The sequence below is a fragment of the Rousettus aegyptiacus genome, unplaced genomic scaffold (assembly GCF_014176215.1).
Source record: "Rousettus aegyptiacus isolate mRouAeg1 unplaced genomic scaffold, mRouAeg1.p scaffold_m13_p_4, whole genome shotgun sequence".
NCBI lineage: Eukaryota > Metazoa > Chordata > Mammalia > Chiroptera > Pteropodidae > Rousettus > Rousettus aegyptiacus.
This window is the reverse complement of record NW_023416307.1, coordinates 59,275,578-59,290,293: the sequence shown is the minus strand read 5'-3', so window position 1 is coordinate 59,290,293 and position 14,716 is coordinate 59,275,578. Positions and strand designations below refer to the sequence as shown.

Here is a 14,716-nt window from a genome sequence, read left to right as displayed (position 1 = left end):
ACACAACTATTGGAGTTTAGCTACTGGGAATTTTTGTCAAGATTGTATTTTCTTTTCCTTTTTTTTTTTGTTCCCTATTTAAATTGTGAGAGAACTCTGTGAAGCTTAGTGTTTAAGTGAGAATCACCTTGGCTAGATCTTGGCTTAGTGTGAATAGGTGCCATGTAAGCAAGTATTCCATGCAACTCTCCACATCCAAATCCTTCAGCTGAGACTATACCTAGCCCTTCCACTTATGTCTTACATTTCAGGTCTCAACATTTCCAGAGAATAAGCAGTTATAGTCAAACTTCCTCTTCTCATAAATTCTGAAAAAGGGTGGGGCAGGAGTAGAAAATAAATAATTTTGCTGCCAACCCAAACTGAATTAATATGTATCGCCACTAAAATATTTCGAAAACTGGTAGTAGTAAGCCAGAAGATTATGTTTTTAATATAAGTGTGCATAAGACTTACTGCAGATAATTTCAAATGCTGCTGCTGCTAGCTCTTTTAGTGCGTGTGTCAGGCACTGTTCTAAGTGTTATGCTTGTGTTATCTTATTTAATCCTAACACGCTCAAAAAAAAGTCCTTGTTAGGTAAAATTATTTTCATCTTCATTTCACACAGGATGCTGAGATACAGATAGGAGTCAGTTAATGCAATTTTAACATATTTAGCTTATTTAAAGTTAAAACATAAAATTTTAGACCTATTGGCCAACCTTTTGATATAGGACCAAGGGCTGTCACTGACTCCTGATTTGCTAAGTCATATTATTATTCTTGCTTAAACTGTACCACCATGTATCATCTATTTAAAGTCAGTGAGAGTTTAAAGGTTTTGATTTACTTAAAGTCAGTGAATGCTTAAAGGGAAGGGACTTACAAAGCAAGTTGAACGCAGGATCCTTCTAGATTTTTTTACATTCATCCCTTACCCTGACCCCAGGCAATATTTCACAGTTGTCTAGCCCACACCTATCAGACCGGAATTTGTTTTAGTGATTCACCTTTAAGAAGTTTTTCCAAAGCACTCAACTTAAATGTTATATTAAATCAACATCCCTTTATACGTTTTACTCGTATTTCATCAGTTTAAGTAATTAAATTACATTTGCACCTTTGACTGGAATAAACAAAATTGAAAACACACAAATGTCTCTAGGTAAGCATATACCAGCAGGTAAACACATAAAGAGAAGCGCATCATTTTTCAGAGAGTAAGTATCCTATTGTCCTGAAGCAAGAGTTGGCTAAGAGGGCTTCCACTATATTCATAACTTTCCTAATCACAAAGCATACCATTTAATAAGCATACTACATTTCTAAAAGAATGGCTTTACAACTGAAAAATAAAATACAATTAAATTTGATAGAAGTTTATAATAACACCAAAATTCTATACTAGAAAGGTAACATGTTCTTTTTCTTAATTAGAAATTCTAGGTCTATGGCCATGCTACCCCGAACAAGCCCCATCCCATCTGATCTCAGAAGCTAAGTAGGGTTGGGCCTGGTTAGTACTTAGATGGGAGACCACCTAGGAAGACCAGGTGCTGTAGGCATAAAAATAAAAAAATAAGGGATTGTAAACTGACAAGGTCCTTGCAATCTGTGAGGTCAATCAAGGATTGTCTCACCTAAAAAAAAAAGAAAAAAAAAAAAGAAAAAGAAAAGAAAGAAAAAAAGAAATTCTAAGAGACTCCTTCACTGGTAAAAACTAAAATCACAAAATTCCATCCCAAACACAATTAAGTATAAAGAAGGCCATCCCAAAGCAGGAGCACGCGCTCACACACACACACACACACACACAATTAATAAACGAAGAAACTTAAGCTTTAAGAAGGAAACTTCCTAATAAAGGAAACCATCACTTATGTGGGAAAAACTGAATTTAAAGTTCAGGTTCAGCCACTTACTACTTGTTTGATACGGGGTAAGACACTTCACCTCCCTGAGCTGTAGTATCAATCCTTATCTGAAAAAGGAGACAATAATACCTGTTCTCCCCATCTCACAGATCTGTGGTCATAATTATGTAAAATAAAATATATATAAAATGATCAATCATCATACAGATATAAATTATTATTACCAGAAATCCTAGTTTGTATTTTGGACACAGAACTTTCGAGTTGGGAGACGTCATTTCACAAATGATGAAGCTGAGAACCAAAAACCTAAATTACTTTCCTACTTACAGTGGCATGGATGACAGAGCAGAAAGAGAATTCTTGATCAATCAGGAAGAAAATATCACAGTTATGTGAATGGGATCAACTGGAGATTCATGGAAGCCAGAGTGCCCAGAATGCTGCACTGTAGACTGTGATCAGAAATAAAATTTTAAAGGCTGAGCAGTTACGTACAATAAATACTGGTAGTGACTTTGGTGAAGATATTAGAGATTAAAAAATCAACCAAAAAAAAAAGTTCAACTACACCAAACGCAGATTATTGTTTCATCTTATACAACAAAATTTTGATGCCTTTTCAAACTACAAAGAAAAAAAATTGGGAATTTGAGATAATTCTCTAATTTATGCTATACTTTTCTATTGGTCAGAATAATTAACCATAGGTTAGAAAGTTAAGAAAACAACAGGATGGACGTCAGTGAAGTTCAAGTACTTTAATTGGATTCTTTGGGTACAGTTTGTTTCCCTTTTTTCCTGGCCATTAATCCAGCAGGGGAAGGCGATCTAACAGAGCACCATGGCACGAAGGCACAGGCCCTGAGAGCCTGTCTCTCTATGACGACTGTTCTTGTGCATCCGGGCCGCCTATTGAAACTAACAATGCCTGCTGCTGCTGCCGAAGAGGATCATCCAAACTCTGAAAATGAAGCACATCACACAAAGGGATGAAAGAATTCTTATTCCACAGGGTTTAGCTTGCAGCTGGTCATGCATGCCAGAGAGATGTGCCATGAGGATGAGAAAGAGGCTTCCAAACAGAATGGCTGGGGCAGCCAATCGGGCATTTTGAAATACTTAGGGAACTATTCTTTTGAAACTAAGGCAAATAACTAGACTTCTTTATGGTGCAGAACTTGGAAAAGTAAGGGATTTTTAATCTCTGCAATTCACCCAGGTGTAAATAAATATTCTTGTGATTAAAGGAAACTTAGAAAATTTCTAACTGGTTATACACATTTAGGATACTCCATTTATTGTAAGAGATCATATTATATAATTGATATTTTTGCCTCTGGGCTAGAGCTCAGTGTCACTTTGAAGTTTAAAACCGTATGCAGGAATAGATGTTGTTTTTTCCCACAACAAATCAAGTACACTGGATATATTATGCTTGCAATACACAACAGTACACTGGTTAAGACCACAGATGTTGAAGGCAGATCAGTAGTGAAACTGATATGACTCTCATCACATGGCATCAGGTCCAATGGGTTCTAACAGTCTGGAATAGCTGTACTGAGCAAATTTGTTCACAAAAGGTGTTCTAAATAGAGTTAAAAGTTATAAGAACCTTCCTGCAGCCACCATTGATCCTGGCCCCTCGACTGGTCCCAGCAAAACAGAATTTAGTTTTTAAGCTTCTCTGGACATCAGCATCTAAAGGAGTGCCAAAAGCAGCACCAGGGGCTTTGGAAAGACATGCCACAGTGAGGCACCAGTCTCTGTTCTCTGATGAACCTCCCCCACTTGTCAAAAACACAAACATCTTCCCTCCCTCCCTAGTCCTTTCCCGTTCCTGTTCCAAAAGTTTACCTTCCTCTGTTTACTTGATAAAAGTGAGAAACTCCATAACAGTACACACATTAGACTTAGCATTCCATTTGTATCTGTTATACCACTGATTCTGAATAACTCTGCAATAACTAGATGTGTAGCCTCATGGAAATTATTTAATCTAAGTTAGCCTTAGATTCCTCATTGATAAAATGTAAATAATATCTGCCTTAGGAGATTGTTGTGAAGAATAATATTTACCTCGTAGTTCAGTTAGCAGCATAAAGGGTGATTCAATAAATGGCAGTCATTGTGTGTGTCATTCTCTATAACAGCAGTAACAAATAGTTCACATACAAAACTGAAATGATAAATGGAATAAAATATAAAATAAACATTCCCTACTCTGTCAGCATGCTATTGTTGATTCTAACATTGTGTCATTTTTCTCAGGTTAGATCACACTTTACAAGAAGCATTACTTTCTTAGAGGTTTATGCCAAAGTGAATGGAACTCTCTGGGAGAAATACTTCCTTTGTACACATTCAACCCATTAGTTGTAATTAATGTCCTTTAGACCAATGTAAGTTTTTGGTACAAGTGTTTTAACTTTTCAAAGAGCTACTATTATATTTTATATATAAATGTTTGGCGTTAGAGAGTATCCATATTATTCTAATATCTCTTGTTCCCCCACTTCTACTACCACTTCTATTCTTTTAGTAGCTCTTCTAACTTCTCTAAAAAAGATAAGATAATTTGAATGGAAGTTGATAATAGAAAATCAAAGTTAAAATATTAATTCTCACTCTAGATCATTCTATAGGTACTACGTCATTGAACTGTACAAAATGAACTTTTATCCCTGAGTCCATTACCAACATGTTCTAAAGACTAAAAGAAGCAATCTTTCAGAAAAACTTAAAAAACAGGGCAAGAAAAATACATATATATATAGCATCCAAAGAAAAGAGATTATAAGAGGAAAAATGTATATAGAGACAATGATATTTGTAGTACAACAGAATACTATCCCTACATGATGAAAGCTATCATGCATTTCACATAAAGTATTTTAAATTCAAGTTTCATTCTAGTAAAAAAAAAAAAAAAAAAACTAAAACAGAATTTCAAGAAATCCCTACCATGAATTACTTCTTTATGTTGTAAAATTTTACTCTCAAATTTTTATACCAAAATTCTTCATTTAAGTGCCAAAGGAGGGGAAAAAAACAAAAAACTGATATTTCACTCTAAAGGAATTGATCAACCATCTGTGGAAATCTGAGTCATCATTTTTCTTACAATCCCTTTTAGTAGCATACACCCAATCATCAGATCTTGTCAGTGCTCTTTGCATTCCTACTCTTATTGCCTGGAATCCTAAATATGTAATCTAATTATTTTCAACTGCTAACCTCCTTCATCCATCTTTGTGCTTCTAGAGTTATCCTCTTTAAAAAAAGAAAAAAAAGAAAAAGAAAAGGCTCATAGAATTTCCCTTACCTCCTCAAAAATCCTGAGTGGTTTACTGATTAAATTCCAAACTCTAGCTTAGCATTCAAAGTCTTTCACAGTATGTCAATAAACAACAATTTCCAGTAATTAAATTGAATGTAAAAGATATTAACTGTCCGCTATGTTCCAAACTCTAAACAGAGTAGTGGGTTGGTAGTGGGGATAAAGATGAACTCCGTTCTCAAAGAAACCAGTGTAGTAAGGAGGCAGATAAGTAAACTAAAACACGTAATGCAGTGTAAAGAATACAAAAAAAATTAACTATCTACAGGGTGTTAACAGATTAGATGATAAATTCTATACTCAATGGTGAGAAAAGTAAAAGTAATATGTTGGTCTTCTGCTTCCACAAATGATGGAGCAACAGAAACAGTATATAACTTCTTGCCTTAAACAACTAAAAACTAGACAATACAATGGTTTACAGACATTAGACAGGCAGCACATGAAACGGTCAGCCCTACAGCTGTAGCCTACTGCCTATACAGTCACCAGACTACAATTCAGGGAGGGAGAGCCCAAACAGAGCCTGAGCCTGTCTTGCCCAGAGTCATACTGCTAATGAGGGAGCTGGGCTTCAGATACCAATCTCTGACTACAACATCCCCAGAATTTTTAATTTTTACTTTTCTACTACTTTTAAATCTTTGCTTAGATTATACCCTCAGCCTAGAAATCAACTCCCTCCTACTCTTGTATTCATTCTTCCTTGACCTATAGAAATTATGCTTCAAAGTTTCAGTTTAAACATCACTTCATCCAATAAAGCTCCTCTAATTCTATTGCCCCCAGACACAGTAAAACCTAGCATTATCATCCTCTATAATACTGTATTACTTTGTTTTTATTGATTTATGTCATTAATTTTATTCTGCTTTATCTAATAGTAATATTAATATAACATTGTTATTAACATTTATTGAGTTCTCACTATATTATTGCTCTAAATGCTGTACACGTACCAAACCATTTTAATCCTCAGGGTTATCCTATGTAGTAGATATTATTTTCGGCCTCATTTTGTATATAAGGAAATTGAAACAGAGACTGAGTAACCCTAAAGTTATATAACTAATAAGTAAGCCTAAAGTTATATAACTAATAAATTTCAGAGCATGGATTCAATCCAAATAACCTGGTTCCAAAGTCCTTACACATTACCTAGTTGTTTGTTGTCTGAATTGTCCACTAGACTTCTTGAGTAGGGACAAGTTCATCTAACCGATCTCACTATTTGTATATCTCATAATACCCAGAACAATGTTTTATCCCTAACAGATACTCTACGTTGTTTCCCATATAAATGAATGAGAAAAAGAACACTGCGAGGCTGTGGAGGAGTAATTACACTAAGTGCTAAGCCAGAACACTGGGACACTATAGACAAAATGTACCTACAATTCTTTGACAGAAATTATTTTTCACCCTTGCGGCTCCTCAGAAATTTCATCCACAAGCAATTAAAGCTTCCACATGCTCCAATGATGGAGTCCTACTTTACCCTTAGCTAATGTCAATATTGGCAATTAATAGATATATAACTTTATATTTATTTTTAATGGCCAATATGAGACATATTTCATACATTTATTTTAAGCACAGAACAATATTACTACTAAGAATATATAAAGGTGGAAAATATGTGTGGGTGGTGGGAGTAAAGAACTAGCAAAGGTAATAATAAAATAATAGCAATAAAAACAACTACCATTTTTAAGCACTAATTATGAGCCAGACACCTGTATTATGATTATCAAAGCATTATAATACCAGTGCATTATTCCACTTAACCCTTACAACAATCACGAGAAGGAATAAGATGAACCCTGAAATTCTAGCATTCTCCTTTTTTAACAACAGACTTTTCAGATGAATTAAAAGAGCATCTTTGCACCATTAGTATCCATTTTTAATATCAGATTAGAGTAGAAGCTTAAAAGTCATAGGACTACTACATTGGACTACCTTTTATTATCAATTATTCTTTTTCATCAGCTTTATAAAATGTTACACAATGGGCTGGCAAGCACTATTATTTTGCTTACATAAATACCATCATAAATTCATATACGTCCAATATTTATGCTACATGAGTTCATTCACAAGTCAGTACGTGTTTACTAAGAAAATGCAGTAAAGCTGTCAGATTTGTAAGGTAGAAAGTAATGGTTACAGGACTTTAAATTAGATGTTCAAATCCACTCATGTAGTTAACAAGTGCTAGAATCAATGCATTCCCTGAATTATTTTGAATAATCATTCTTGGTAATCAAGAAGTTCCCTTTACTTAGTCTCCAGATCTAAGGAGTTTTACATACAATAATTACAATTAAAACAGAAGTTGTGGAAAAACATGTGCACAACTACAAAACACCCTAATTTCAGAATTAATCTTCAGTCCTAGTGTCTTAAATCACAAAGTTTTATAAGAAAGTTTAATTTTTTTATTTCTTTAATTCACTTTATTCTTGCAGTTAAAAACTCTGATTCAATAAACCTTCACTAATTCAATAGCATATTGGCAACATTTTAAGAATAATAATAACATTATACTACATGTCATATTACATTATATTACACTATTTAATGAATATCAGTAGTCGAGTGCTTACTCTGTGCAGGACAAAATATTAGGTGCTTTACCATATGTTCTCATTCACTCTCTGTCACTCTGAGAATTTGGTTTTTGTATCCGCACTTTACAGATGAGGAAACTGGCTCAGAATAACTTGTCCATGTTCTCACAGATACCAAGCACTGTGCTAGAAGAGGGACGCAAATTCATCTCAGACTATCACAAAAAATAAGAGAATTTTGCAAAATGGATATTTGCAAAATTAACCTACAAAAACCAATAGCTTTCCTGTACAGAAACAAAAAGCCAGTTAGAAAATATATGGAAGAGAAGACTGTTTAGGATAGAAAATATGTAAAAAAGTAAGTAAGCAGGTAAACAAATACATGAATAGAATACCAAGGAACAAACTTAGTAATAAATATTTAAACCCTCTATAAGGAAAACTATAATATTTCTAAAAGACACAAAACTTATTGAACAAATAGAAAGAAAAAGGTTCTTGGGTAAGAAGATTCAACTGCATAAAGACGTTAATTGTCCGTATGTTAATTCATATTTTATCATAATTCCAATAAAAATACCATCAGTTTTTTTTTTTCCTTGAGGTCTGTTAGTTAATTAGAAAGTTCATTCGGAATAACAAGTAAGAAAGAAAACCCAGGAAAAAAAACATGAAAAGAAGATCAATGGCAGTAGGGAGAAGAAGGCCAACACTTTTGATATTAAAACATATTCTAAAGCCTTTATAATTAAAATACTGTGATAATGACATACGAATAGACAGATCAATGGCACAGAACAGAAAATATAACAATATGTATGACTGCATAAAAATATTATAATAGGAAACCATGCAAGTACTGGAAGAAAACATAAATGAATTTCTTTACAAACTGCAACTGGGAAAAAATTTTCCAAATTATGCCTCAATGGCATAAGACTAAAAAAAGTCAACTAAACAGTATATGGCCAATGCCTCTTTTGGTCAGATAATCATCATCTGCATGGATTTTACGGAAAGCACAGAAACTGTGGAACTAGTCAACAGAACAAACTCCAACACCTTCACCTTCTTCATCATTTTTAAACCACAGCAGAAAGATTATAGTAATATAACTAAAACCTAAAACCTAAACCACGCCTATAGAATTTAGTTAGAAATAAACTATATAACCCCACGTTCCAATTCATATCCAAGACTTCTCCTTGCATTTTACTACTATGCTTACTTTTAAAAGGGATTACAATCTTTGAATATCTTAATCCACTATTTATATTAAAAAATGCATAAGAGATTTCTATGTGATACAGGGCAGAGAGCCCTTAATAGATATTTAGATTTATCTTATAATTAAAAAATAATAATAATGCAAATGTATGCAAAAGCTCTGTAAACAATATTTTCAAAAAATTTGTTGTGGAGAAGGACCTCTGGTGTCCAGCTGGATTCAAGCCAGCATATAGAATGGCTGTTGACTGACCGCACAGCATTTGAGTTCATGATGAGACAGCATCCTTGCTTACTTTGAGGTATTTTACCTCACCATAAAAGATGTCAAACATCTAAAATTTGTAAAGGTTTTGTTTTAGAAGAAAAATCTTGGTTTTTTACATTTTTCCCAATAAATATTTCAAGATGCATGATATAGATTCTTTAGACACTGAATATGCCATTACTGACTGGCAGGAATGTATTTCAAGCACAATAGTTATAGTGTCTAATTGGTGTCTCCAGACCATATAGGTAACATCTACATTTATTAAAATGAGTAGTATCTCCACAAGCAGGTTCTGTAAAAGCTTTTTAAGAAACAACATAAAAACGATACATTGGCAAAAGACATGATCACAGCCTTGCTGTACACTAACATTGCTTTGCAAATGAAAATCTGCACTATTTTTTATGATCAGGGTTTCACCCATTTATTTGGTTAATCATTCAAATGGCTAAACAGACCTCTAATTTGAAAATAAAAACCAATTGATGCAATCACAAACAAGTTCTAAAATTGCGGTTTATAAAAATTGAAATCTTGTTCTAAGCCAAAACACACACACAGTTACCTTTTCCTAATCAGAGCATTCATTTCTCCTCATTATGATCTCACAAGCACATTAAAATCTTATTAACATTAATTACTTCTGAGCGCCTATGCATGAGCAGTGACAGTCGTGAGCGTGCGCGTGTCTGGATCATATCTACATTTATATACCTTGCTGCACTTTGCTTATAAAACATGTGAAAATATTTCTGCTAACACCAATTAGCTAATTTCACACACACAGAGATAGTAAACTGCTGTCTCACTGCACAGCCTATCAGAGACTAGTAGACATATGGACAAACGGACAAAAAAGAAAGCAGAAACACCTCTTGAATGTGAGAACTAAAATGCCTTATACTTGAGCCTTAATTCTTGAGGTGAAAACAATTTTGGAGAACAAAGTAACAAAAAATTAAAAAATCATTAAAAATTATTAAACCAAGCATTCTATTTTCTACACAGATGGGTTCAACAATAAAAATGATAGAGACAAAGAAAAACTGGCAAGCAAAAAGCAGCAGGCACAGGAGAGATAGAGACAGATAAACAAAGACACAGAAGTGAGTGTCCTTTATATGTGTACATAAGGATGCCCACCACACACACACACACACACACACACACACACACACACACACACACCTGCTCCACATAATTATACTCAGATTATAATTTGAACAAAAATAATATAAACTTTACTCTGGCCATAAGGTAAGAATGAATAATAGCATACCGTACCTCAAAATCAAAGAGGTCCATCTTTACAAGCAAATAAAATTCACTCAACCTCAATGATTTATGGATTCTATTTATACCAAGAACATTATATATAAGAGCCATTCATCCATACAACAGAAAACAATGTAAATGAAGAAAACTAGGCAGTTATAGCCACAGAACGACATAAAATCCCTGTATCTTTTCATATTCTTCTTCTCACAGAATCCAACTATTTTACCATTCGCATATACACTCCATCAAATTATGTCCCTTCCATCATCATCTGTCCTTTAGTAAAAATACTCATAAATAATTAACCATTGATTATTTCATCTGCATTTTCATGTCTGATCCATGTGTCTATCTTCTCTTCACAGACTACAGTTTATACTAAATTCAAAGACCTATGAAATATCACTGTATCTATATCCATATATTCTATCCTGAGTCTTTCTGCCACCTTTAATGTCTTTGATGCCATTACCACTATCTCAATTATCTCATTATATCATTTTCCCAAAGAAAATATTTCAAAATTCCTATAGAAAATATCAAGCATCAGCCAACAAAAGTTCATGTTTAGTTCCATAATGACTTTTTCAGTGATAAAAACACTTAACTTCATTGCATCATGAAGCCTTTGTTTGTAGATACAAGGAAATACAACTTAATCCTGAAAGTATTTTAACAATTGATTATACTCATTAAATGATTTTTGAATGCTTGACTAAAAATGAAATATAGAAAGAATATGAGACAGTCAACCATCCAGCACAATTAATTTAATGCTCAAGTTGATTTAAATAATTATAGCTCATTTTATAATTCCAACGTTCTACCAGTTGTCCAGCAGTCTCATCAACCTACAGCATGGGGATCAATGACATACAGCAACACGAGTTTGTACCCAACAGCAGAGATACATAAATAAAAGGTCTAAGAGCTCTCCGGGCAGTGTATAATGCATTTTAGAGAAGAAATGGTAAGGAATAGAATTTTGAATCTTTATGAAATAGTATTTAAAATATATGACATTAATATCAATACAAAGTTTAAATGGTAGCCAAGAATACACTGACTTTTATTTTAATTTAACGTTATTCGACATGTTCAAAACTGAACAAAATATAGTGGACATTCTCTAGAAAACCTAAAACATGCTAATATAAACATCATTAGCAAATGAAGTGCTAAAGATTCTTTTTAAATAAACTAGAGAATAAGGCTGAATACAATAAAATGGTATTTAAAAATGAGTGAGAGCTATTTTAAGCAATTGTCAACTTATAACAACTTAAAATAAAACTGAAATTACCTTCCTTATGAAGTTTGCATAGACTTTAATAGGTCGGTAGCAATTGTTATAATAGTATTTATTACTGGAAAATATTGTGATGTACCAGATTTATCAAATAGAATCAAGTGTGTCCTTTATAAGACTGGCTACAGAGCTGCGAAAACAAAAAGTTGAAAACCTGAGAAAATAGTGGTTACCAATCATAACACAATAGCACTTTATGTTTTAAAAATATATTCATTTTAAATGAGTGAACAGTTAAATATTTGTTTATCAGTCATTAATAGCTTAAGAAAAACTGGGAACCCAAAATTAAAGCACCAGCAACCACTATAAAATGATCGTTTGATTTAATTTTTAAATCTCTAAATTTATAGATAAGTGAAAAATACGATTTCTCAAAAAATCAATTAATATCGACATTTCAAGAATATATTGCATTAAGATAAACCCGTAATGATCAGAGAAGCATGGAAAAAGAGAAGGCCACACAAAAAAATAACCTTGAGTAAACAACAAAGAACCACACTGCTATATTATCAGTCTGCTATGTTGCAGATATCTTCCCAACAATCTATTGACATATGACCATGAAGGAACTAGCAAAAAGTGCAAAAATAGATTGAGACTTAGAACCCACCTTCCCTCTCATAAAAGCCACATCACAAAATGTAATGATTAAATGGCCAAATTTCAACATCAAAGGTACACTTGGCATGTGAACCAGATTTAAGAATCATGGTTTTTATTTTCCAGTAAAAGCTAATAAGCCGAGGTTTATTTAACTCTTCGCTGTTTTGGGGGGCTTCTCAAGGATTACTGAAATTGGAGACTACATATGAAAAAGATGGTTCATCATTTCCAAAAAAGATATTCATCCAGATTGCCCTCCAATCCGTGAAATCTGAGATGCCTAAGGAGTCTTCTTTGTGAAAGCCTTACAAATATATCCAAAGATGGTGAGTCCCATATGGCTCTGATAAATGAAACCCGTTATTGTGAATTTCAAGCTCTTCTTTAAAACAAAACACTATTGGGTGAATTTGGTGTTCATGAAATAAAGCACTAATTGCGCGGCCTAACAACACTCTGAATCCTCTCCCTAGCAGACATTTTAAGTTGTGCCAAATTAGTTTTGGGATGTGAACAAATATCCTGGAGCCAGACTCTCACATGCACGCACTACTCCCTGGAAGTAAGTTGGACACTCTTGGAAAATGCATTAACTCTTTCAGGCCACCAGGAAACCTAGCTCTAACTAAAAGTCCTCTTTTAAGATGAAAACAGTCATTCCGATTAAAGTTAAACCCAACTAAAAGGTAAAATAGCGAAAACTCATTTTTTGCCAGTTCAGCACTAAAGTATCCATAGATATTAGATAGCCCCTATCCCCCAATGGATGCTTATTCAAATGCAACCAGAAATTCTTATTTCCCTTTTCTATGTGTGCATAATTTCCAAGACCTTAATAAGGGTTGTGTGCATTCAGGAGAAGAGAATTCATTTTAAGCTTAATATGCCACATTTGCCTCAGGCAGAATGATAAGAAACTTTTGTTTCTTTGGTAACCACTTTCACCTTATTATAACAGGAAACTTTTTGAACTTTTGTTTCATGACATGAGATATAATTTCCACACTAGAATTTTTTCTATGGTCTTTCCAACCTAGTTCAGAAAGATGCCTACAACCCTGGAACTGCATATTTAAATGGCAATTAATCTAATCCCATCTCCCTCTCAAATTTGTTACCATCAGCTTTCTTCCTTTTTTCCCCCTAGTTTTAATTTCTTCAAAAGCAAAGTAATTTCTCAGGAAAAAGTTGTTACTTTTTTAGGAAATTTTAATTAAGCATTTTATTTGCAGAATGCTGAAAATAGCATTTCCCCTTTTAGCTCACTGATAAATATCCTGGATTTTATTTGTCCTCAAGATTACCCAAACTCCACTAACTATAATTTTATACTTTTAGGTCACTATCATTCTACAGCCGTCACTCTCCTCTTTCATCTTAAAGGCTTATAAAGATATAGATAAAAGGAAAATTACTTTTTTAGGGTAGAAAATAACTAAATGCCTGAGAAGAGGTTTTTTTTTTTTTTTTTTACCACTTCTAGTTTAAGCTTTCTGCAATGTATTTCTTAGAGAACCATATTTAATTTCCTGCAAATTGGTGCAAATTTAAAAGTATTAGTAGAAGCCTGTGTTCCATGTCTATCAAAGCCTTATATTCTAACAATTAGCCATTGTGTGCTGCTATCAGTGACTCTATTACTAAGGCAGAAAAAACAACCACCACCTCCTCAGACCCTAAAAGGAAAAGAGCTATTTGCAAGTAGATAGGACACATTTGGTCAATCAAATGTGTAGCTGCTTCTGACCTCAATTAATTCAAACTGCGATTCTTAGAATAGAAATCAAGTCTGCAGATGCGTCAATATGAGGACATATACCTGGGTTTTGTTGGGTTTTTGATGTTCTAGATAACTCTTAAGCATTTTCTAATAAAAACTGAAGGTCCAACAGTGTATTGGGGCCTGTTCACACCATGTCTGATATGATAACATCACTTCTAAGTTGTTACATATTTTTAGTTAGGTGCTGGTAACCAAATAAACCTCACATTTTAGTTGCGTTTGTTTGGTGCCTAGAACCATACTAGTAGTATTAAGAGGTAAACGTTAATACTCACCAAGCACCTAAACATCGAATATGTTTAACCTATTTTTTAAAGCAAATATGCATTATGTAAGTAAGAAATAGACTGAATATATATCTGCAACTTTGACAAGTGATACTAGGGCCAAGAAACAAATTCTCACAAGGTCCAGACAGAGGGGATATTTAGGGCAGTTATAAACTCTTTATGGATTTGGGGCAG

The 14,716-nt window shown here is 33.6% G+C and overlaps 1 protein-coding gene and 1 pseudogene across 18 annotated transcripts in view; one reads left to right on the top strand and one right to left on the bottom strand.

The window, feature by feature from the left end:
* The window catches only part of ZBTB20 (zinc finger and BTB domain containing 20), a 736,649-nt gene that overhangs the window by 671,340 nt on the left and 50,593 nt on the right, over window positions 1-14,716 (bottom strand). The gene's annotated exons all lie outside the window — the stretch shown is intronic.
* On the top strand, window positions 1,429-1,547 carry LOC118602520 (annotated as a pseudogene).